Source organism: Ambystoma mexicanum, chromosome 7p (genome assembly GCF_040938575.1).
Source record: "Ambystoma mexicanum isolate Mex_15411 chromosome 7p, UKY_AmexF1_1, whole genome shotgun sequence".
NCBI classification, from domain to species: Eukaryota; Metazoa; Chordata; class Amphibia; order Caudata; family Ambystomatidae; genus Ambystoma; species Ambystoma mexicanum.
Window position 1 is genome coordinate 143,072,124 of NC_090939.1, and position 26,124 is coordinate 143,098,247.

Sequence of the window (26,124 nt, forward strand, 5' to 3'; positions counted from 1 at the left end):
AAGGCCATACTGGCAGGGCCCACTCCCACGTCCGTGAAACAAGTTCAATCCTTCCTGGGGCTTGCCAACTTCTACCGGAAGTTCATATCCACCTTTTCCGAGATCGTTCAGCCGATCGTTGCTCTCTTGAAGGAAGACACCCCCTTTATCTGGTCTACATCGCAAGATAAGGCATTCCAATGTTTAAAGGCAGAGTTCACGCAAGCCCCCATCTTAGCCCAACTCGACATAAATCGACCATTCCTAGTGGAAACGGATGCCTCTAACTACGCCATAGGAGCGGTGTTGAAGCAGGAATTTGAAGATAAACTGGAACACCCCATTGCTTACCTTTCACAAACCCTGACTCCCAGTGAGACACACTACTCCCTCCTGGAAAAGGAACTGTTAGCCATCCGCCAAGCCTTCACTGAATGGCGACATCTACTTCTGGGTGCTAGACATCAAGTTCAGGTCAGCACGGACCGTCGGAACCTTCAAATTCTACAGTCATTGGAGTGTAGGAACAGTCGTCAGGCACGTTGGGCCTACTTCTTTGCCCAGTACCAGTTCCACATCACTCATGTTCCCGGATCACAAAACCTGATTGCTGACGCCTTATCTCGACGTCCTGACTATGTAACTACTGAAGATAGGGCCTATCCTAAGATGTTTCCCCACTCGATCTTTGTAGCTCAAGCAGTCAATCTCCTGGAAGACATTCAAGTGCAAACCCAATCCTCTGATCTTTGGAAGGATATTTCAAGGAAGAATCAATGGAATCTAAGAGTCAAGGAAGGATATTTATTCAGGGACAATGCACTGGTCATTCCCACACAGAAATTACAACAAAGAACAATAAACCTCTGTCATGATACCCTTCACTCCGGACATCGTGGCATAACCAACACCCTCCGCCTCATACAAAGACAGTTTTGGTGGCCTGGAATGAAGACCGACGTACAGCAGTACATCCAAGCTTGTGCTATCTGTAGTCAAAATAAACATGATAACAAGAGACGGTGGGTCTTCTACTGCAACCTACACTGCCAACAAGGCCATGGGAATTAATGGCTACAGACTTCATTGTGGAATTACCACCTTCCCGAAGATACACGACCATCATGGTTACAATTGACTTGTTCACTCATATGGCTCATTTTACACCCTTGTGTAAGCTACCATCCTCGTCCGAACTTGGTGGAATCTTTCTGGAACACATATTCCGTCTGCATGGACTTCCTTCCAAGATCATATCTGATCGAGGACCTCAATACGTCTCACAATTCTGGAAACATCTCTGTCGCAATTTCGGAATCCAACGCGCCCTCTCATCAGGTTATCATCTCCAAACCAACAGGGCCACAGAACGTGCTAATCAGACCCTGGAACAGTATCTTCAATGTTTCGCCACCAAGGTTCAGGATGACTGGTCGCTCCTGATGCCTGTGTGGCTGAATTCGCCTACAACAATTCCGATCATTCGGCACTTAAGACCAGTCCCTTTTATTGTAGCCAAGGTTTCCATCCATCGGTTCTACCCTCTGTTCTCCCTCATCCCACACCGGTACCTACTGTCGACTCCTGGATCGAAACCCTCATCAACGTACACCAGGAGGCCAAAGAAAACTTAGAGAAGGCCGGAACACAGACTAAGAGGTATGCAGATTCCAAAAGAAGATCAGGGCCTTCTTATGCAATTGGTGATCAAGTCTGGTTGTCCTCGAAATTACTACCCCGACATCTACGGCCAAACAAATTGGCCCCTCGGTACTATGGTCCATTTCCCATCAAGGAAATTATAAATCCAGTCTCATACCGATCAAACTACCAGACTCCTGGAAGAAAATTCACCCAGTTTTTCACACATCCTTATTAAAACCCTACATCCAATCCTCCCGGAAATCCTGCAGACCCCCTCCTCTGCTGGTCGACAACCAACTGGAATATGAAGTGTCCCGAATATGCGACTCCAGGTATAAACAGGGTCAGCTTCAATACCTGGTTGAATGGAAGGGATATCCTCCTAGTGAAAGAACCTGGGAACCACCTTCTAATCTCAAGGCCCCTCGACTGCTCAGAAAATGTCACCTCATACACCAGGGCAAACCTGGAGGAACGGGTCTTCGGAGGAGGCATGCTGTCATGACCTACAGAACGCACCCCTTTTGGACTCCTGGTCCTTGTCTCAACGGGGCTTGCACTCTCTGGTACTCCCAACATGGCCGTCCAGCATGAAACACCTTCCTCGCTCTACACGTTGGACGTAGCGTGTTCTATTAATAGACCACGCCCCCCGCGGCTCAGTGCGTCTCAATGCTATTGCGAAGTAGCGACCAGACGTGTGCTCCGTAGCTCACAGTATTGCTTCCCTGATTCTGTCCCTACTAACTCCATTCCTAGTCCCTCTCCTTTCTTTCTTACTTCCTGGACTCGTGTGCTGAGTAGTGCACTTTCTTAATTTCCCGGATTCCTGAATCGTTGCATCCCAGAACTTTGAACGCACGCTGGAGTCGGAAGAGACTCGTGCCGCTTTATTCAAGACCCGATCCGTCCGCAAGAAGGCATCGACCAAGAAATCCAGCTAAGATTGGACTCGGCTGAGAAGGGGGGAACTCCTTGACAGTATCGGGGCAAGTATTCTGCCAATTGTTCAACCAGCTTGCTTTCCTTCCTCTCTCTACTGCTGGTTTCCTCTTTATTCTGATCTTTGTGTCATCCTGACCGTATGCACTTTAACGGGATCTAATAACGTTCTCAATAATAGAGAATCTTGGCAGTGGTCTCTGTGCCTCACCTCTACCATATAAAGAGCGGAAGTGCAGACGCCCCCTTCGGTCTTTACAGACATGTTTGCAACACAACATTGGGAAAGGAACAACTAGGCCAGTTGGTAGTTTTGGCCCCGCCTCAATGCCATTTGAAGTGGTACATTTAGATTTCATAGAAATGGAAAGATGTCAGAACTTGAAGTACGTCCTTGTGGTAGTCTGTGCATTCAGTAAATGGGTGGAAGCATACCTGCTTAATGACTGCACAGCGATGAGCACAGCAAAAATGATGCTGAAGGAGTACTTTTCCAGATTTGGCCTGCCACGTGTCATATGGTCAGACAACAGTACGCATTTTGTTGCCGCCGTGATATTACAAATTTGTGCAGGTCTCCAGATTGATAAACGATTCCATTCGGCCAGACACCCAATGAGTGCCGGTCTTGTTGAGCGCCAGAACGGTATCTTGAAAAACAAGATTAGTAAAATATGTTCAGGGAGTCAGTTGAAGTGGCCTGATACGCTGCCCTTAGCTTTGTTGTGCATGCGCACATCTGTGCAGGCAAGGACTGGACTCTCCCCTTACGAAATCTTGATGGGGAGACCCGCAAATGTTTGGAGAGCCCCGCAGCCTAGGCGTTTGAATGAAATTGAATATCCTTTGCTCAGCACTTATTGTAACATGTTAACTCAAAAACTGTGTTTGATTCATCAGAAGGTGCAGGAGACTCTTCCTGTCAGATACACTGGCCCAGGGCATTGTCTGCAGCCAGGTGAATGGGTTCTGGTAAAGAATTTTGAAAGAAAGTCTTCACTTGCACCGCGTTGGAGAGGCCCCTACCAGATCCTCCTGGCAACACAGACTGCAGTCCGAGTGGATGGGCAAAAGGCATGGATCCATGCCACTCACACGAAAAGAATTCCATTCCCGTTAAAAGAACTGCCTGATCCAGACATCAAAAAAGAAAAAGAAAAAGCTGCACTTGATCAGAAAGACACCATCGCCAGTTCTCTGCCAAAAGTGCTGCCCAAGCACGAGAAAGTGCCTAGGGAAATTGCAACGAGGAAAAGAGGGCCGCAGGTGCCTCAATTTTGCCCAGCAGTGGCTGCATCATCACTTGCTGCATCACAGGCTGGCACTGAGCCTGCATCCGGAAGTGAAACTGCATTATTTATGGATCACACAATACCTGGAGCGATAAGGTACAACCTATGTTCTCAAGCTTGGAAGTGATCTGATTTACATGTTTTGCCTCTATTCCTGACACGGATGAATTGGGAATCAGAGGCCTAGGGAAGTGGAGGGTGGGATCTGTATCAATCTGCATCAACTTAAAAAGCTCTGGAACGCAACTTTCCGGTGCTATCTTTTAAAAATGAATGGCCTATGTTGATCACCCCGTGCGAACAAGCGGGGCGCATATGGTACCGACACAACTGATGCTTGCTCTAACGTTTTGGAGCACTGTGCAGAGCCACAATAAGCTTGCTACTTCTTTATAAAGCAGGCTAATGAGAACTGGCCTAGACGCTTTGCTGATTTCTTTGGACGCTCTGCTGTTTAAAAGGGTGCTGCTGTGAAGTAATTATTCACGATGAACATTGCCAAGAGAAGAATTGCAGACAATTCCTATACCCACTTCTGTTCCCTCCTGCACCAATGCTGATGACGTTATAGATATAGAGACTATAAAGATGTCTAGAAGGATTTGCTGTAGGAAATGTATGCTAATGATTATAACACTACTTTGCATTCTGAGTACACTGATCCCAGTATTATGGTATCCGGAGAGCATGCATCCATTAAGTTCTCTTTTGCCTGCTACCAATGCACCTGCCACAGACAGTCCAGTCCATGTACTCTCTTATACTCTCCCTCCACTAGAAGAAAGACACAGAAGAGGGTATGACAATAACACGTTGCTTTTGACCATGAATATGACTCACTCTGTCCTGAATAGAACAAATTGCTGGGTCTGCTCCCATTTACCCCAGCATGGCAGGAAAGGAATGGATTGGTATGTACAGCCATTACCCCTTAATACGGCATGTTATGCATCATTGAGTGCACTATTTTATGGGAAATGGAATAAGAGTGATACGGGTCAATTAGATGGAACAAACATAGACGAGTTTGAAAGTGTAATAATGGAACCGGTGGGTTGTTCCATATTTAACAGAGCAAGGGTAATCAAACCAGTGGTAAAACCAGTAGATAGACTTTATGTGCCTTATAAATCATCTGTAATCATTTTTCTCATGAATCCTGTAGGGAACAAGGACGTTGTGCCCCTCTCCATTACTATTAATTACAACCCGCGCACTGTCCCATTTTGCTTATGATAGAAGGGTTCCTATTCAGTAGGGACATTCACTAGATGCATGAATATTGCAGTACTTAAGAAAGAAGAAGAACCAATATATGTAGGTGATCCCGTTTATTTTATATGTGGAGAAAAAGCTTATCCCTGGTTGCCTAGAAATTGGGGAGGGACTTGTTACTTAGGGATCCTTTTCCCTGGTGTATTCCTTTCTAAAACATCAGACATATCCAAATTATCTAGATCTCGGCCCCGGCGGGATGACACAGGATTAATTGCGGAGGACATAGCAAAATAATTTATTCCATTTTGGGGGCAAGCCATAAACTCCTGGAATATACGAAGACTGTCCAGGATATTAGAAAAAACGAAAATTGGAACAACCGACATATTATATAATATGACCCTAGAAGAAAAGGCAGTTAGATTAATGACACTTCAAAATAGAATGACTCTTGATATAATCTTGGCCGACCGTGGAGGCGTGTGTAAAATTGTGGGGTCAGCGTGCTGTGTATTTGGAATCCCCTATGATTTTTGAGGCAATCAAGAAATTGCACATCTTGAGTTCTGACATTCATACTCCGACAGGCGGTTGGGAGCTGAATATAAGTTAATGGTGTTGGGAGTTACTGCGCTCATGGGGATGGAAACTAATTGTAATTCTAGTAACATTACTTGGAATCCTCATGACATGTTGTTGTTGCATACACTACCTGCCAATCCTTTGCTCTGAAATAGCAAATTAATGTGTACACATGCTAACAGAACAAAGAACTTCCAAGTTGAATACGAATGAAAACCACGAGATAGAAACAATGAAATAATTCATGTCAATTAATATTGATGATGACGATTACAGTAGCATGCATAGCTCAGAACTAGATACATGGTCAGATGAAGATGCGATGTATGGATGATGCTCTTGGCCAAAAAGAGGGTTTGTAAGTCTAGAAACTACCCTAACAAAGTATAGAAGGTATATTATATTGGCCGAAAACCAATCGCATCATATGCCCTACATCGCCAATAGGGAATCATCAGCATAACCATAGGGTGTCCATTTTGTGCTGTAACATCCGCCATTTGCTTTCTCTTCCTTTCTGTTCAACGCTTTGCAAAATGTATTTTATTTCAAAAGCTCATGCACGAAGCGAGGCCACAGTCCACATGTTGAGACACCAGCCCAGACAGAAATGCCAAACAGTACAGAAATACATTGTTTTCCTCCCTCACAAGTCCTTGAAGGCGAGCAGGGAGGCATTTACTCAGCGGCCCAGGTTCTGGCCGATCTTGCTGAAACTGTAGAAACAGGCTGTTAAACATGAATTATACTTTCCTAGCGCCCCGCCCCCCCCGTCGGGGCTCTCCTTAGATCAGGCTGACCCAAAGTTCACGAATAGAAACCAGTAGATAACACGCTTTGGAATGTTTCTCTCCTACGAACACAGTATCCTTGCTGAACAAGTGCCTTATGTTCTTCATAACAAAGAACTATGATCAATGTTCCCTCTAATTATTTTTCCCTAAGTGCGGAAATGCTTAGCTTTCGTGCGCAACTTATTTTCCATGTGCGCAACTAAATTACGAGGTAAGCTACTTGAGCATTGAGCATGCGTAGTTGGTGAGCTACCATCTCCACAGAGTTTGGAACAGAATTTCTCCTTCCCAACCACTGCAATACTTTACGAGTCAGTGGGCCTCATTACGAGGTTGGAGGTAGCCATGGTGCTATTAGCGCCATGGCTGCCTCCAAACTCGTTCCAACTCCACCTTGGTGAATGGAGCAATTACCGGTCCATTCCAAGGTTGGCGGGACCGGTAATTCCCCATTCACCAGGGCCATTCCCCATTCCCATTTCAGCCCCCATAGGGCTCAGTGGGAAGGGGGAAGGCACTAATAACGGTACCGCAAATTGCGGTACCATTATTAGCTCCAAAGTCCCTTTGCGGGTCTCGTCCTTAACGCCTGGGAAAACCAGGCGTTAAGGGAGGACCCGCAAAGGGAACTCGTAGTAGGGTGGTAAGGGATTACCGGCACCGGTGCCGGTAATACCTTACTGCCCACCTCGTAATGAGACCCAGTGTAAGAGGTGCATCTTGAAACACTTTTTTCCAAACATAGGCTTAACAAAACCAAATATTTGATGTGGTTATAAGGAGAGCTCATCAACCAGTCCAAGACTTCAAGATATGCCATAGGATATGCCATAGTTCCTTACCAAAGTTACTCAAGTGCAGAGAAAAGAGAAAAAATTGTGTATGCACTAAAAAGCTTTGTATGGTCGGGATACACAATAGGTTTAGTTGTGGCTATTCATTTGTCAACACTGCTTGGAGACAATGCAGAAAGTGTGTAAAACCATTTGAAAAAAAATACTTTACAAAAAACAAATTTCACTTATCACTGATGTGGCTGGCAAAGAATTCAGACAGGATAACATTTTTGCAAATGAAATAATGGCAGCTAAAAGGAATGTGTCAGAAAACATGCAAATAGGAATTCATGTGCCACTTTAATGAAGTAATTCAAGGGACAGGAGAACATGCCTCAAAATGTGTGTAAGGATAATAATTGAATAACTGCACCACAGAATATGATGACCAGAATTCCTTGGCCTCTGCCTGCTGTACACATTACGTGGTCCTGTGAGTTGTGACATTTGCTCAAAACCAGCCTTACAGCTGAGAGGCATATACACGATCCATTGTTGCTCCCTAAAACAGGAAAATGTACCCAACAAAAAAATGAAAAACCATGAACATATAGGATCTTAGACCCTGCTTCTACCCACAAGTTCCACTGATATTTTTTTGAATCGGTGACTCGCAGAGCAGTGGCTTTGGTAGAAACTCAAATAATGCTACTGCCCAATCTTATGAGGAATCTTAAGGGAAAACATATTAAACATGAAATATCCCGACTGGCAAAGCTAATTACTTTCTTATTCCCTGAAAAATAATTTCATTCGGAAGTAATATCATATCAGATCTCTCCTTGTAACCCTGACATGGGAAGTGATATGACAGGATACATAATATAGCTTACAGTTTTGCCCACCCTTTCTCACCACAGCATAGACACAATTCCACTAGAGTCTTACTGAAGTTTTTTTCTGGAGCACCGTTGAAGCAAATCACATATGTTTGCCTTTTAAGTCAATAGCAGCAATGTTCCTAGGTACAACAGATCGGGTGCTTTCTTCTTTAACTAACAACCCCACTTATGAAATTCACTGTTATCAGTTGGACAAGATACATGGGGATGCCAGAGGCAATAAACGCAAACACATTAACATATTGAAAAACCCTCAGCAGCTGAGCAGAGAAAGAAACCAAAGGCACAGTTTCCTAGAGTGTTCCTAGAGTATCCTATCCTTCAGAAAACAAACTCCTTTCCTTCACTGTACTGCCCTATCAAAACGTCTGATTTGGTTTTTGAAAGTTGCTGATTTGTTTTTCACCCCAAAGGAGTGTTCTCCTGTGCCCTTCCATCTGTACCCCACCCCGGCTCCTGTGCTAGCCTCCAATACCAGTTGACAGGGCTCTGTAAAAAGTGAGGGATTGTAGCAATAAAATGTGCAGTTTAAGAAAATGCCATGAATCTGTAAGTGCCCAATTCCTATGAAGTGTATACAAGATTGTTTGCAACATACCCCACCTTTAAATTGTTGGCCAGGATTATAAAAATGCTCAGTGAAACTGTTTTTGTATTGCGGCGAGTTAGCATATAATTTGTTAAGGTCTATGCCCCAAGGAACTTTGAAAACTTGCAAAGGTGGCAGATTGTGTGAAAAGTATTCTAGTATTCCGAATATCCATTGCCCTAATACTATATACGAATAATGGCAGGCATAGCCCATGCCCATTATCCCTTGCAGGCCAGGTAAATGATATTGCAAGCTCTGCGCCTATAAAGTAGACCTGACATTTGCCTACTCAAAATCCTTAGAGGGCAAATTAATTGAGTTTTAGAATGTATTAACTTGCAAGGGTGGTCGCTTCAAAGTGCTTGTGTAATATACGTACACAGAATAGGAATCCTGGTATGAGGTTACACATTCAAGTAGCCTGGTTACTTGCACTCATTATCTGATATTTGAGCTGACAGTTGGGCTACATAGTCTGGCTGACGCTTTTGCTAAGGCGCCATGAGTAACACGTCATTCATATTAGGAACATAAAACAAGTGGATGTAGGTTTAAATCTGGTAACCTTTTGCAGAGCCAAGGTAGGCAGAGTCTAGGTTGTCTGGTAATATCTGAATGAGGCCTGGGGCGGAAGTTCGAGTCATAAGGTATACGTGTGATTGATTCAAGTATAGGAGTCATGGGTATGGAGGGGAGATCATTTGGTTAATGTGTCCAGACATCTCTTAATTATATCTTCTGTTCATGCAGTAACTTTTTCATATTAGTTTTTAGCCTATTGTGAATGTATTCTACTTTTAGAGTTTGGGGGGTTTTAAGGTCAAGCTTGCATAGTAGGGCAATGTAAATGAGCTAGACCAGAATATCAATACTAGTTCAAATAATTTAGCTTCATTTTGAGAGAAAGCAAATATTAGATACCTGCTGTGCCTTGTGCATTAGTAAATCATTTTAAATAGGTGGGAATTGTCTGTGTGCGCTGCTGAAATTCTTCTGAACGGCACCCAGAAGGAAGTTGGGCAAGCGCACATGCGCACATCTTAGAGGGAACATTGACTATGATTACTGCAAATTGCAACTGTTGCTAAAACGAGTAATATAGATTGGGTAAGTAACATGTTATAATGTGTCATATTTGTCATAATTGTCAATCACCGAACTCTAGCCCAAGAAGATACATTATGGGTGGTTTTGATGTGTCACATAGAGATTGTATGATTGTCTTTATATATATATGATACTGTTGTAGAATGTTCGCTCTCTTGCGTCTCACAAGGACTGGGTGACACACGTTGCGAGACGTTAGACCCAGTCGGCCGACTGAGAATATATTTGCTTTGCAATAAACCCTAGTACTTGGAAATTGAACCTTGTGTCTGTCGTATCAATAGTATATGGTGATTATGCCTTGTTTCCATATGCGAAGGGTCTTCAGGGCCTAGCACCAGCTGACTTTTTGCATAATGAGGGTGATGTGAGTGAAGTCCAGAAGGGCTCAAATGAGAGTTCTGGAAGGAATCCAAGAGGCCGAGGATAAGTTCCTGGGGCCAATTCGATGAGCTCTCTGGATGCTGAGTTGCACTGATGATGGTAGGTTACGAATGTGAGGAAGGAACAGATATACAAAGGCAATAGCATCATCTTTTTCAATTCCTTCAATTCCTTCAGGAAGGCCCACAATGCGCAGGTTGTTCCTTCTATTTCTATTTTCAAGATTCTCAGCTTTTTGTTGTAGGGAGGCAAATTGAGTTTCTAAGTTAGTAACCTTGTTAGAGATATCTTCTGCGTTGCTAATTCGTTTTTCGACTTCATTCATGCGGGCATCAAAAGCAGACCATTTATTGTCGAGTAGTTGCAACTTGGCATTAGTATCTTCCATGATTGGCTTCAGGGCTCTGATTTCTGATAGAATTTTTGCATGACCAGGTCTGTTGCATCTTCTTTGGTTGTCAGAGATTCACTCTTCTGTCTCTTTAGGGTAGTAGGGGACGACACACAGCCTCTTTAGTTTGACCATTTTCAGTGGCCATATTGTATATGTATGGGGATGTAGGAATAATTTAGTTTGACAGAAAGCAGAATTCTCTTAGGTCTCTTGTTTTCCTCTTTTTTCCCCCTACCTCTCTCTCCTAAGCAGAATTAATGCAAGAGAGTAGCACACTTAGAACTCCCTTATGTAGTTGTCATTAGATAGCATCAACAAATCAGGGTATTGAATTTGAGGAATAAAACCCTAGCAGCAGAAGCGCAAACAATATGAGGCAAGATGTGAGGTAAGAAAAATGAGTTTTGCTCGAAGACATCAGTACCAGCAATGAAAATTATGTATGTGAGGCAAAAACAATCAAACCTCACTGAGAAAAAAGTAGAAAAAAACAATTGTTGTACAGGAAGTATAGTTACTTGTGATAAAGGCAGTCCAAAATACTTTAAAAAAGAGTTCATAGTTGATAAAATGGAAGAGACGTTAAAAAAGAGGGAAAAAAACTTGTGTTGTGAAAGAAACCGCCTTCCCCCAGCAGGGCGTGGCAGCCGACCTCTGACAGGGAATGTCGGCTGCCCGCGTTACTGGATGACGTGGCTTGCTCCTCGGCCTCCGGAGGGTTCTGTGAGCAGATATGCTGGCCACAACGATGTCCACACGGCGTACACAGACTTCTGGGGCTGAAGAAGGGCTTCACAGAGGTGAAATGCCAACTAAATAAAGGTACGTTTAATTTAAATGACATGAAAATAATTTGTTGGAGCGGAGCGCCTCCTTCAGACGACCGCTCTCATCAGCACCAAGCCACGTCCCCTTTAATGTCGATTAAAATTCCTATGGCCATACCCACCAACTACCTACCCTCAAAAAACACGCTCTGCTGGGACCTCTTTGAGCTAGCTCTATTGTGCACTAAATTGGGGCCTGTGGATGGCCTATCACTGTTATTTGTAAGCAGGTTACTGAGATGTAAAGGCTTGATTGCTGCTTTAAATGAGCTCCTGGCCAGTGGTGTAATAAAAATGTCTTAAAGAAGTGTGTGTGTGTGACCTCGCATCTGTTCCTTGCATTGAAGGCCTGTTAAAAACAAGAATTTGGCAGAGGCAGCAGTTCTGGCGTGTGGAAAGTTATTTGATAGGCATTTGTCAGGCACTGGCATCATATGCCCATGAGGTCACACCATTTTCCACCTGTTGCCATCTTATGTCCAGGTAGTACGGTTATGCCAGTAACTGGTAAAAAGCCTAGCTCATGCCTACATAAAAGAAAGAAAACGGTTGGCGCTGCCAATCTGAGTTAAATGGTGATGTTTACCGCCACGTGCTTGTGGTGTTTCCTGATTACAGAGACATTTAATATTGAATATGCAAGCTTTCACCAGAGAAAGGTGGATTCCCAGAGATCATTAGTACAAATAATGTGCCGATAAGCATAAATGGTCAGTGTTAATTCACTTTTTTAGACCGAATAATTATGAAGAACCACTAGATGGCAGCAGATAACAAAACTAACAATTATTTTCATTTTAAAACATGCACTTTTTTAGGTCATGGCAGAAATGCATTTTTTTCTTGGTCTCTGCTAATTCCTAGGCCGATCCTAACCAATCAGGGTGTGGTTTACCTTTGCAAACCCTCGGCCCACGCCCTGTGGCACACCTCTGCGGTGGGATCGCAGGGGTGTTACTTTCGTGAATATATTTTGCTCCTCCCTTGCAGTTGGCCGTCGTAGAGAAACATGTCTCTTTCTGCGCCTGAACCGATGGAGAACTATGACATTAACCCTTAAAAACCCAGTCCCGTTTAGGGCGGGGCAAAACGCCAAACAGCGCTACTGTAGGTCTAAAAATAGCTGTCGTACAAATGACCGCCACGTACGCAGCAAATGCACAAGTGGCGAGTGCTAGCCTTATGTGGTATTTTTACTTTACTATAGTGTATAATTTAATTTTATGCACTGCAGCTTCTCAGAACTAATTATACGAAGGTAATCGAAACATTATTTTTATTTATTTTTTTACATTTGTATAGCGCACAAACAGCCCTGGGGCATCGAGGCGCTCTAACTTGTAGGGCACTTAGTTACATGGGCAGAGTACAGGTTAGATATACATTTACAGATTATACATTTATGCAGTCGGATTTGTGGGGGTGGAGGGGGTGACCAGAAGAAGAGCATTGTTTTCATGGCTTTTTGAAATGCTGTGTGTGATTCGTCAGCTCGCAGAGGTGGTGGCAGGGCATTCCATTGTAGGGATGCTAGGCACAGGAAGCTGGCACCTCCTGCTCTCACCCTCTTGACCATGGGTACTGTGAGCATGTTTGTGTATGGCGTTCTGGTCGGTCTTAAGGATGTGGAAAGGTGTATCCGTTGTGAGAGGTAGGAAGGTGCAGTAAGGTGGATGCATTTGTGGGTCAATGCCAGGGTTTGAAAGATTATGTGCTCTTTGATTGGCAGCCAGTGGGCTTGTTTCCTGGCGGCAGTGATGTGTTCCCTTTTGAGGATGCCAATAGCTGCACGTAGTGCGTTGTTTTGGGTGACTTGCAGCTTTTCCAAGTTCTTAGCAGATGTTCCCAGGTCTGGCTGCATTCAGGAGTTTGGAATGGTATGCTGCGGAGGAGGCAATCGCATTGACTTGCCTAGTCATGGATAAATTGGAGTCCAGGTACGCTCCCACTGTTTTCACTGATTCAGAGACTGGGATTCTGATGAAGTTGATGGTGAATTGGCTGAATTGAGTGTCGAGATTCTTGAGTGTGTCGGTGGACCCTACCAGGAGAATCTCAGCGTTGTCCGAATTCAGGCACAGTCCGTTGGCCGCCATCCAAGTCTGGATGGTGGTGTAAATGTTGTTGAGGGTTCTAGAGTAAGTGTCGTAGTCGCCTGTAAGTGTGAGGAGGATCTGTGTATCGTCCGCGTAGTTGGTGTAGGAGATACCTAGGGCACCGAGGATGAGGGAGAGGGGCAGTGTAAAGATGTTGTAGAGGGTAGGCGAGATGCAGGACCCTTGTGGCACGCCGCATAGCATGAAAGTCAGTGATGTGGAGGCTAAGTCAGAGAACACTTGCATGGTTCTTCCTTGTAGAAAAGAGGTGATCCATGCAGTAGCATTTCATGAGAATTTGGCCGTGGAGGTAAGGTGGTGGCAGAGGACATTATGGTCAACGAGATCAAATGCCACAGAGAGGTCAAGAAGTAGGAGTAGGGCAGGTTTACCAAAGTCTCTGGCATAATCCATCTGATTTTTGAGGTCAAGTAGGGCGGTTTCCGTCCCATGCCCTGGACACAAACCCGATTGGCGCAGACCTAGGAGTTTGTTCTCCTCAATGAATTGTTGCACCTGTAAGTAGGCTGCTTTGTTCATTATTTTCAGTAGAAATGGGATGGTGGTTATGGGCCTGTAGTTGTTCGGTGAGGTGGGGTCGAGGGTGTTTTTTTGTAGAAGAGGGCGGATCCAAGCTTCCTTGAGGCAAGAGGGAACCTTCCCTGTGGGAAAGGAGGCATTGAAGAAGGCTGTCAGAAATGGGGCGAGGGTGCTGGCACAGTCCTTAATGATTGCTGCAGGACATAGGTCCCCTTTACAATTGGAAGGCTTAATAGATTTCATGAGATTGATCATGTCATGTTCCTCAATTGCCTTGAATGAGAATAAGGTGGTGGTGCTGGTGGATTGCGGGGTGTTGGGGATGGGAGTGTTTCGGAGAGTGTTAAGTTTGTTGCGCATGGCTGTTTGTATTTCATAGCACCACATCTTGTCTTTAGTGATTTTTTTGGGGGGGGCTCTCTAGATCCCTGAAGATAGCGAAGATTTCTTTGGTATTGGATTTAGCTTCAGAGATCTTGGTTTTCAAAGAGTTCGCTTTGGCGCGAACGATCGCTTTTTTGTACTCTTTTGAGCGATTCTGGAAATCCTGTTTATCTGCGTCAGAGTGGGTAGTTTGCCATAAGCATAGGGCTGTATGTTTCTTAGTGCAGAGTTCAAAGAGGTCGGGGGAGAACCAGGCGTTAGTGTGGCTGGTGGGTTTGGCTTTCCGAGGCTTGAGAGGGGCAATGGCGTTGACTGCCGATTTGATGGCATTGTCATAGGATAGTGCGAGGGTCTCTGGGTCAGTGGAAAATGGAGGCCTGATGGCTGGTAACATGAATTATTGTTTGTTGACAGATTAAGAAACAGAAAATAAAACAGAAACGAGCCAATACATTAGTACAGTAAATAAACCATGCAGAAAAACAAGGTCCAGAAGAAAATTCATTTTAAGGAGAAGAAAGAACGGAAGTTGAGGCAAGAAAGAGAAACAAAAGACAGGTGTTATTGTCCTCCAACAGCCCGAACGATCATGGCGAGTGAGCCTGAACCATTTTGGGGTGTCCCGGAGGACCATCTCCCCCGATACATTTTTTAAAGTCATGAGTTGTCATTGTGCGCTTTGCACCACACATTTCAGAAGAATTGGGTAAAAAGCTGTTGATTGTGTGGTGTTGTACGATCGGACCGAAAAAAAAAGGTCAGACCGTACAAAACGACTGAAAAATGCTACCACTAAAGGTTCGAACACCAAAAGTTCAAACCTTTGGTGGTAGCATTGCAGGTAAGTAAAAGTACTATGATGTGTGGCATAGTGAGCGGGGGACACCCCCACAGCACACCCGCAAAAAAAGAAAAAACAGGGGGTGCAGGGGTGTCCCCCGCAACACTCCGCTGTACACTACACTTTACAGTATAGTGAGCGGGGGTTGTGAGGTAATCCCCTGCAGCCCCCGTAGTATGTAAGTGTGTCCGCATGAGAAAGGTGCACCTTTCTCATGCGAACATTCCGGCCACGGCAAAATCAGCCGTGGCCGGATCACTTAGAATCGATTCTGCAACGAAACTCAGGAAACGTGCCTATAGATACACGGTCACCACAAGTGCACGGTACTGGTTTAAAACACATTTTCATGCTGGCTGTGTCCAAAGTAAATTCACAAGGGCTGTCTCAGCAATATGTACCAGGTCTCTCATAGAAACACATCTTGGTGCTGCTAGTTCCCAGTAATATATGCCAGCAAACAATTTTTCATGCTGATGGTGTCCAACAATGTACATCAGTATTACCAGTGAAAAAAGCAATTTCCTCCTGTTTGTGCCTAATAGAGGCCAGTATTGCCACTCTAAAAAAAGTTAATGCTGCCTCTGCCAAATATGCTAGCAAACCACTGTAAAAACACACCTTTTACAATTTCTTTTATTGTACAGTTTATTTCAAATTTTATACATTCATAAAATCCATACAGAATGATTAGCAAGCGATATACAAAACTCTTCAAAACACATAAAATGCCATGATTCCCTCTCAAAACCTTAATTGAAGCTAAAAAGAAATGTATTAAATAGTCTTCGCTTTCTTTAAGAATTGTACCACACTAATTAAAAGTGTTTTGGGACTACCCTTCAGCATGTATTGCCAAAAATATTCACTATTTAAAGTTTCAACTTCATGAATAAATCTACAAAAAAATTCCTCCCTTATTTCCTGCAGCTCAAAACACGAAATCATCAGATGTTTTAGTGTTTCTAGGGGATTTCCACCGAAGCGACATATTGCACTTTCCCATTGGCCTCTGATAAATAGAATTTCTGCAGTTAATATCAAATGAAACCAAATTCTCATACACATTTCTCTAAAACGCCTATGCAGACTCTGTTTCAGGTAATTCGTGAGTATTCCCTTTTTTTGACTCAGTAATTATATCTGTAAATAACTTGTATTTGCTCCTCTCAAGCAGGTCCCAAACCAATCCAGATCCAGGATTTTCTCTTTTCGCCAGATCAGGATTAAACAATAAAAGTTTCTATTGACACCTCATACTTCCCCATGATGGATTGACATTTTTCTTTATAATTCTAATGATAATTGGTTATTTGTAATGCACTTAATACCCAGATTATTCTAAGCGTGGACGCAGGGACCAAACCTGTGTTCTCCGCGTCGTCTTGCTTCCACGGCGAGTGAGTTGCCCCTCAGCTATCCTCTCAGGATTAAAGAGACAAACCGGTTCACCACACACTTTGTCCATCTGACCCTCCATGAATATGTACAGCGTATTAGGTTCACCTAGAACTAACTTCCTATATAGTAACAAGATCTTCACATGTATCAGGGCTGCTAATGAATTAAGCCCCGGTTCAAATCTCAGCATGGTTACAAGAACACAACTTGGAAGGGACAATACTTTCTTTCAAATCCAGCCCTCTAGCTTACCAAACTTCAGTTTCTCAGAAAAACAAGTAATTTCTAAGCCATATAGCAATGAGGGAATAACTTTGGTTGTATAATACTGTACCAAGGGCTGAACTGTAAAGCGACAATATTTTTTCCAATATAAGACCATTGTCCTGCAAATTGTCTAGCTTTAGCCCAAAATGTCCTCTTACCTACCTTGCATTCCATTGGTCTAATTAACCCAAATCTAAATTATTTAACCAAAGGAACAACATTCAGACTGGATGATTTCATTCTCCACTTAAACTTTTCTGATTCATGTATCTTTCCACTATGGCACAAGACACTTGATTTATTCATATTAGCCATTAAACTATTTAGTTTTACGTATTCTTCAAAACGAGACAGAAGTCTCTGAAGTCCGATTGGTGTCTTGTCTATAAGAAGAACGTCGTCCGCACTGACCACCCAAAAAACGAGGTTCCCCGTTTATCCTTGGTGGAACGAATGAAGCTTCCTCCAGAAACTCACCTAAATCTGAAAGCTATAAATTAAAGAAGCAGGGGGCCAATGTGCATTCCTGCCTCAATCCTTCAGCAGTTTTTATAGGTTTAGTCACTTCACCATTAGTACCCAGCCTCACTTTTACAACAGTATCGTTATATAGCAATATCAATATATCAATATATCCAGAATATAATTCGGGAGGCCCCAGTTTAGTAATTTTGCCCACAGCCTTGCTAAATCCACTTTATCAAACACAAGGCTCAGGTTCACACTTGCTACATAAATAGGGACGTTTCCCTCCACACAAGCCTGGTCAATTAGTGACTGGATTAGCAGGCCACTACCGTCTGTTTCACTTGCCCTCCTAAACCCAGTCTGAAAACAGGATAATCGTTCTGTCGCTGTGCTCCAGTCCTATATGCTCTTCAGGACGTATCTAGCAAACATGTTGCTCTCTATGTCCAGGAGAGTAATTGGACGATAGCTTGAGGGATCTGAACAACTTCCCTTTTTAAAGATAGGGACGATTATAGAGGAATGCCATGTCATGGGAATATTTTTATTTTTGAATCTATTTTGGAATAGTATATTCAACATCTGGGCCCATAATTCGGGACAAAGTAGCCCAAGTGATTCAGACTTAGATTATTTGTATAACTCTATATCCAAACCTCTTCAGAAAGAGGACTTGTCAGGCCCATATCAACCTTCCCATTTCTTTTATTTACAATATCACAAAAGTTTTTCCCTGTTTTTTAATAACACCCTCTAACATCAATTCCCCATCTTTTTGTAACAATAGATGCCTATGACTCTTCACCCAATTTTTATAGGATTGCTTTTGATGCCTGATTAGAAGCTGTTTCTCTTTCTCGCAGGATAACCTGGAGCGTATCTCCCTAATGTTCCTCTGCATTTCCTTTTTCCTCCACTGAATCACCCATTCATAAATGTGAGAGCGAGTTGAGTATGGTCAAGAACCCCGATGTGGCAGTGATTTGAACACCTTATCCATTATAAAAGTAGGGAAGTTCTCTACTTTCCATCATTAATTTTAATGGGAAAGGAATTATTTTTCCAAAAATCTTCAATCATCCTGTTTATGTTTTTGAGACCTTTATCGCTCCAGCTATTTATAAATGCCTTCTTTCGGGCAGTTTCAACTCTATCAAAAAGTATAAGACCAATACGTCATTGTTACTAGAGGAATTGGTGCATACTTTAAACAGATCGACTTCCCTGAGTACACCTTCTGAAACCACCATGCAATGAATCCATGAATGGGAATCGTCTCTATGTCAGGTGGCTCTTGCAGGACAATCTCCAGGAGGAAATCCATTCAGAATATATAAGACCCAGCCTTTAAAAGGGGTCCCTCCATTACTTGCCCTGCTCCATTTGAAGTAATGCATATTTGTTAGAAGAATCCAAATCCGTTTCCACAGCTATGCCCATGGGCAGACAATGGGAATTGAAATCCACTAACATTATTATTTCTGAATCAGGGAATCGTACTTTGTAATGTACCGGAGTATTCTCTATTTCCCCCAACATCAAAGATAGTCCACAATGTGTTGGGTGCCGATAATACGTTCACCAAATCGATGTGTTTCCGTGATATGTTGATTACTAGCTCCACGTCCACACCTAAAACCCCCTGAATATCACAAGAGAGAACAATTTTTCCTAATACCCACCCCAAGTTTAATACAGGTACAGAACCATCCTGACGGACGTCCTCCATTTGGCCTGGAAACCCATTGGTGGTAGATAAAATAATCATTCCAGGCCAAATTTTGCAATGCACAAGTCTCCTGTAAGCATACAATCGTATAACCATTTAACATTTTCATTACACTTAAATCATGGCTTAGCTTGCCAAAGCCCTGTACATTCCATGTGGCCATGGCAAGGTGCTATTAACGCCTTGGTTGCCGCCGGTATTTTACTGAGTCCGCCATGGTGAATGGCGGAATTACCGCCCTATTCCAAGGTGTGTGGGGGCGGTAATTCCCCATTCACCATGGCCCTTCCCCATTCCCATTTCTGCCCTCATAGGGCTCAATGGGAATGGGGAAGGTGGTAATTACGGCACCGCCAATTGCGGTACCGTAATTACCTCCTAGGTCCCTTTGCGGGTCCCGTCCTTAACGGCTGGTTAAACCAGCCGTTAAGGTAGGGTCCCATAAAGGGACCTCGTAGTAAGGCGGTAAGGGTTTACCGGCACTGGTACCCATACCGGTACCGGTAAACCCTTACCGTCGTCCGTGTAATGAGGCCCTTTGACTGTTATTAATCAGATCTATCGCTCCCCGGCTACCCAGGTTTTCAGACCTCTGATGCAATGTGTCAGTGACTAGCTGTTCGCCACAGGGTTGTGATAATGGTAGACCAATCTACTTTGTTTGTACCAGGTCTGGGGAGGAGGTTGCCACCCTTGCCGCTACCAGCACCACCAAAGGGCGTATACACCCCCCACCATAGTATCAGTAGTCCGCTGCTCAGTTACCCCTATGACGTTTAGAGACACCACAAGAAAACCCATATAACTGAGAGCTTCCAACTTTGATAAAACCTGTACAAATACCAATTTGGAGTTAAAGTGTTACGCCAAGGAGACCGCCAGCGGCTCATGGAACTTCTAACCTTACCTGGTATGTTGGCCCGCAACGTTCTGCCAGGCGTGCCGCATTTCTATGTCATCGAATACAGCGCTTTGCGGCCCTGTTTCATAGACTCTGGAGGTTACATTAATGGTCCGTGACGCGGATGGACTTCAATTCCCATCATCCTTGGTTCCTTGCTTTCATCCAATAGGAATCAGGGAGCCTTGCATTAGATTGCATATTACGTTTCACGTAACACGGAAGTACGCTTCCTATTGAAGTTACTCCAGTAGTTTGTTGCTCCTGAAGTTCCGTCTTCACTTACCTTCGGCTTTATTACCTTGAAGTTTTCTGCCTATGTACCGAACCCTCAGTCTGTTTACGGATTATTCTCTTAGCCTTTGCCTTAATTTCCGATCGCTCCTACCTGTGTACCGAACCTTCAAGCCTGCCTACGGGCCATCCTCCTGGACGCTGATGTTGCCTTGAGTAGCTCCTGCCCGTGTAGCGAACCTGTATTGTTATACGGATTGGAATTGGAACTCCTCCCCTCTACAGCGCGAACAAGCACACCGCAAGTATTTTTGTCCTTACCTGGATAACCTAGTTTGTCTTATTTCCTTTATGTTGTGGCTGCTTACCAGTTAAACTGTTTCCTCATACTTCCTGTTTAACTTACCTTCTCTGTGCACTAGAACGCTCTGCAGGGACGTGCACCATCCCGACTCTAGAGTGAACCACGTGCCGTCGGGTGTAGTTCCCCTACTAACCTCCCTATTTGTTGTTTTACAACAGTCATTGTGGACTTCCTCCTTCTCCTTGTATATATTAAGCTCCAATCAACACGGTAAGACTAACAACTCAGGAATACCTCTGCTTCTTCAGGTTTTGCCCTGTCATATTTGTTGAGCCTTTCACTGATTCCATATCATATCAGTCTTCAGTGTTAGGTTGCCTAAAGGGAGAATCAGCTATAGTCAGTGCAGGTATTACTAATATTAGACTGAGAAATAACTGTGTTGAATTCTTTATTTTTCCTTGATAATAACACATGTTCATTTCTTTACAGCTGGTGACTATAGCGGTGTGTGTTCCCGCTCTTTTGAGTGATCGGTCTCCTCGATTGTATCCTTTGAACAGTCTGGGGACATATTGCTAAAAAGAGATCTCTTGCCCTCAACAGAGAGGAGGCCCTGGTTAGGTCTAACTACGGGCTCTACTATCAAGTCCTGGGTCAACGTTCGGCTGCATCACCAGGATTACCAACCGGTGAGTGACATAAAGTGGATAATACAGCAGTTTGAATCCCCTTTATCTGGAAATTCAACCCTGTCTAAGTCCACCTTAGACAATGCTTCTGTGGGCCTGGTTTGCCATATGCAAAACACTGCAGAGCTCCACTGGCAGTTCACCCTTCGAAATAGTTTATGTGCGAGAACCCTGGGATGTGCTAGTCATGCCCCAAAAAGGCTGGGAAGGTCAAGAGAACCAGGGTGAACGCTAGCCCAGTTCACCCAGTATCCTAATACAAGAATTAGTAAAGGAGCATCTTTCTAAGGCCCAAGAAAAGAAGGTGGTCTTCAAGACCAAAAGTCCTGTATCCATAGATTCCACATCGGAGACAAAGTTCTCATACTTACAGCAGCAGTGAAACTTCTGGCCGAATGACAGGGGCCATACAAGATAACCAAACTGGTTGGACATGTTAACTACAGATGAGAGAACCAGATAGGTAACAGAAGGAACAGGTCTACCATGTCATCTTGTTAAGAGTAGAAATATCCTAATGCCCCATCTCACTCTATAGCCACTTTGTGAGACTCCAGAGTTACGTCTGAACTCATTCCTGAAAACCTAGGAATGCAGGAGAAGCAGCACCTACAAAACATGTTGGACCAGTTTCCCAACATGTTTTCTCCAAATTCTGGAAGACAGGAGGGTTTCTCCCATCTAATCTTTGCCCCTCAAGGTCAGCAAGTCCATAAGGGCTTATCAAACCAGTAAGTGCTGAAAAACCAAAGGTCTGCAAAAGGCCTGATTACACAAATTCAAAGAAACCTATGGTCTGGAAGAGGCCTGATCAAGCAAGTGCCGAGAAACCCAAAATCTGCAAGAGTTCTGATCAAGTGAATGCTCGATATCTAAAGAAGAAAAGAAAGAGCCCACAGCAAATTTTCCTCGGGTGAGATGTACAAGGACATTTGGAAAGCAGGGAGACTGAAGGAGGGCCTAAACTAGGAGTAAACCCTTGTACCAGGGGACCTCCATCACAAGTTATCCCAGTAAAGAAAAGTAATCCAAAAGAAAAGGACCGTCCACCGTGCATGAAGTAACTGTCATGCCTGCGCCATGGGCGCATACATTTACGATCAATATGGACTTTATTTTCCATTTGCGAGACTTTGGTGCTTTTCTATTTTTCCCAACAAACTACACTTACCACAATGCACTTGGCTATAACCATCTATTCCTGGCCATTCCTATTCGTCATTTTCGGAACTACAATCCCCAGAAGCCCTAGGGATCTGCTCTGCTTCCACCAGCTCAGGAACAGAGAGGGAGGAGGCCGATTGTCTGCAGGTGTGCTGATCCAGGTGCGACCAATTAGCCTGCCTCTGTGCTGGGCAGGGCGCTATAAAAGCTGCTGCCTGCAGGGGCTCGGTCTCTTGTATTATGAGTCCTTCCGGCACCTTTTTGCTTCGAGCTACGGATCTTGTATGCGGTTCCTCCTTACTTTTTGGATCCAGTGCCCTGCTGGGCTCTCTACATTGCAGCTGATCATGCTCTGCTGCTTTCCAGCCTCCGCCCTTGCCCTGCCGGGCTCTCTGCTTTGCAGCCGATCACGCTCTGCTGCTTTCCAGCCTCCGCCTTTGCCCTTCCGGGTTTCTGCCTTGCAGTCGATCACGCTCAGCTGCTACCTTCCACCCTGGTCTTCCAGGCTCCTGCCCTGTAACCTGCCTCACTCCGGCTGCCTACAGTCCTTGTCCTCTGGGCTCCCTGCTCTGCAGCCTGCCTCACTCCGGCTGCCTACAGCCCTTGTCCTCTGGGCTCCCTGCGCTGCAGCCTGCCTCACTCCGGCTGGCTACAGCCCTTGTCCTCTGGGCTCCCTACCTTGCAGCTTACAGTCCTCTGCAGCCTGCTACACTCATCGACCCTGCTCCTCTGGGCTTACTCCTTGCTGCCGGTCCTTCTGGCTCCTTGCCGCGCAGCCTGCTTCTCTCCGCTGCCAACAGCCCTTGTACTCGGGCCTTCCTATCTTGCAGCCGATCACGCTCCGCTGCTTGCTACCTACAGCCTTTGTCCGCTGGGTTCTCAGCCTAGCAGCCCTCTACAGTCCTCTGCAACCTTCTACGGTCAGCGGCCCTGCCCCTCAGGGCTCACTCTTTGCTGCCCGGCCCTTCTGGGCTCTTTGCCGTGCAGCCTGCTTTACTCCACTGCCTTAAGGCCTTTCCCTCTGGGCTTCCTACTTTACAGCCCTGCTCCTGTGGGCTTGCTCATTGCTTTCCTGATCCTCTGAGCTCTCAACCTTGTTCCTTACTGTCCTCTGCTATCCAATCCTGTTACACGACTTTCCCTTCATTTCCTTCGGCTAGTTTGCTATCAACTTCCATCAGGCAACCTCTGCCCCTTCCCTTGTCTCGTTTCTACGTTACAGACACCCATAGCTGTTGTTCCAAGCCATGAGCAAACAGCGTGGGCCTCTGTTATAGCAAACTGTGCAGAATGCTAGAGTTTTTCCTAAGGTCCGTGGAATACTCTTTTCCTATATCTGCATACACCCCTAGAGGACATCCATTCTGTAGTACCTTATTCCTTGCTACACTTGACTACTCTTCGTTCTCATTACTTTCAGCTGTGTGTGTACTTATCTGTCCACCTTACTTCGTCACAACCACCCGAAACCCTTCCTGGGTGTCCTGTGCCTCTCTTTACAGGGTGTCATCCCGTGACAGTAACGCATATTTATTTGACCCAAACAGCTGGGAAATGAAATGGGTTCTCGATGCCACCCACTGCAGCAGTGCTTTTTATACACTGACCATACATTTTAGTTACATTTTTCGGGCAGGTCAGAGGAGCTGATTGGTGGAAGTACATCAGACCCCTATAGTGTTTCTTACATTAGGCGGCTTCCATTGGATAAAAAATGTTTTGGAACAAATCATATCAACACCACACGTGACATCACAAACCTTCCCACACCGCAGTGCAATTATGTTATTGTTCTGAACAGTCAAAAACACATTATGGTCATTGGTTGGCACTGTTCAATATACAAAAGGATAACCTGCTGCATACTGATTGGACATGACATCTTGAGATGGCACAGGGCGAGACCTTCTCACTGAGTCTGAACAATCAGCAAGGACACTGGAATGTTGCACCATAGGAACACTGAACCCTCTCTCTGCTGATTGGCTCTCTGTCCCATGCCCCACAACCAATACCCCGTTGCACTAGCCCCCCAGCTCCAGTCTCACATCTAGCTACCAGGTGTGCTTCTAAAATGTAACCAACACAGTGAATATATTTGAATTAACTGTATTTGATTCCCTTTTCCCTGTCAATTCTTCTCGGACACCCAGGAACCTAGCTCAGTGGCCTCAAAAGTATCTAATGAAGAGATTTCGATAGGACTGCATTCTCCCGGGAAACTGCAGTCTTGCAACATCACTGTGCACTGTTTCTGCAGATTATTTAAAAAGATAATTTCTGTCACACAATCCTGCAGTCCTTTATTATAAGCTGTCTTCAAAAATACTTTCCTAACATGGGCCTACAAAACATGGCTTCTCTAATGTTTGTGTATTGCTCAAATGCCCGCTACCACGTTACCCCATAAGACACCTTTCACCCACACCCGTATGCCCGCGCTACACCGGCTACACCATCACTAGATGAGTCACACATACTCCTTCCCTTTCCCCTTGGGACTTCTTGCGCTGCGCCAGCTCTTGTGTCTTAACAAACTATATCTATACTACCTGCACTAAGCTCAATGACGGCACTACTCCTGATGTCACCCACTACGTGACATTTATGTCACCACGTTACTTGCGGAACTGGTACATGTGCCCCCTTTGACAGCGCTGGATCTGGACCCTCACAACATTCCCACCTTTGATCGATCTATCGATTGACACATATTTTTCCACCAGCTCCCTACTGTTGTCCTTTGGTATCCATACCCTTGTTACCATGCACTATGTAAGGAACTCGTGGTGGCAAAAGTACAGACACAAATGATCACAGTTCAAGGGTTTATATTAAACTGTATGAATGGGTGAGAAAAATGCCTAAATGAAACCTAAATCTAAGATGGGAGCAAGCTACGACCATCAAATAATAATAAATCAGTCGTAGTGGCGTCTTGACGACAAATAAAAAGGGCCTTTACTAAAAAAAAAAACAATTGCCAATCCTTACAACTAAGTTACAAGTAGTGCAGGATAAATTCACAAGAAAAGAAAGACGTGTTCACCAAATGATAAGTCAGGATGGTAGGGCTGGTGTCTCCCTTCCCCATGTTTTTAGCACGGAACAAGCCAGGACCTTTGAGCACAACACACACCTGGGCCTCGTCAGCACAAGGTTACAGTTCCTTTCAATGATGCCAGGACCTTCTGGGGCCAAATCTCTTTCCGGCAAAGTCTCTTGCCTTAGAAGGCGTGCTGAACCATAAACAATAAACAAAACAAAACTTCCTTTGGTAATCTTTCACGTTGGGCGATTTCTCTTCGCCCCTTACATCCCCCTAAACTGGGCTCTGATCCTTCCTGTGATGTTAGCCATCCTCAATCGGGTTCACTACAGCCTTTCACTCAAAAACTTATCATTCAAAAATCTCAATGGGCCTCATTAGAAGTGTGCCGGTCTGAAAACAACGGTACCGGTAAGCTTACCGGCACCGTTGTTTCCAGACCGGCACACTACAACTCTGCTGGGTGGGTGCCCACTTGGTGGGTGCCCACCCACAGACCTTTCACAGGAGCACCGGCACCATTAGCAACAGTGCCAGTGCTCCCGTGTCCCTATTCCCATTGAGTCACAGAGGACTCTATGGGAATGAAGACTAACAAAATTACCGGTGCCTGACTTCCCA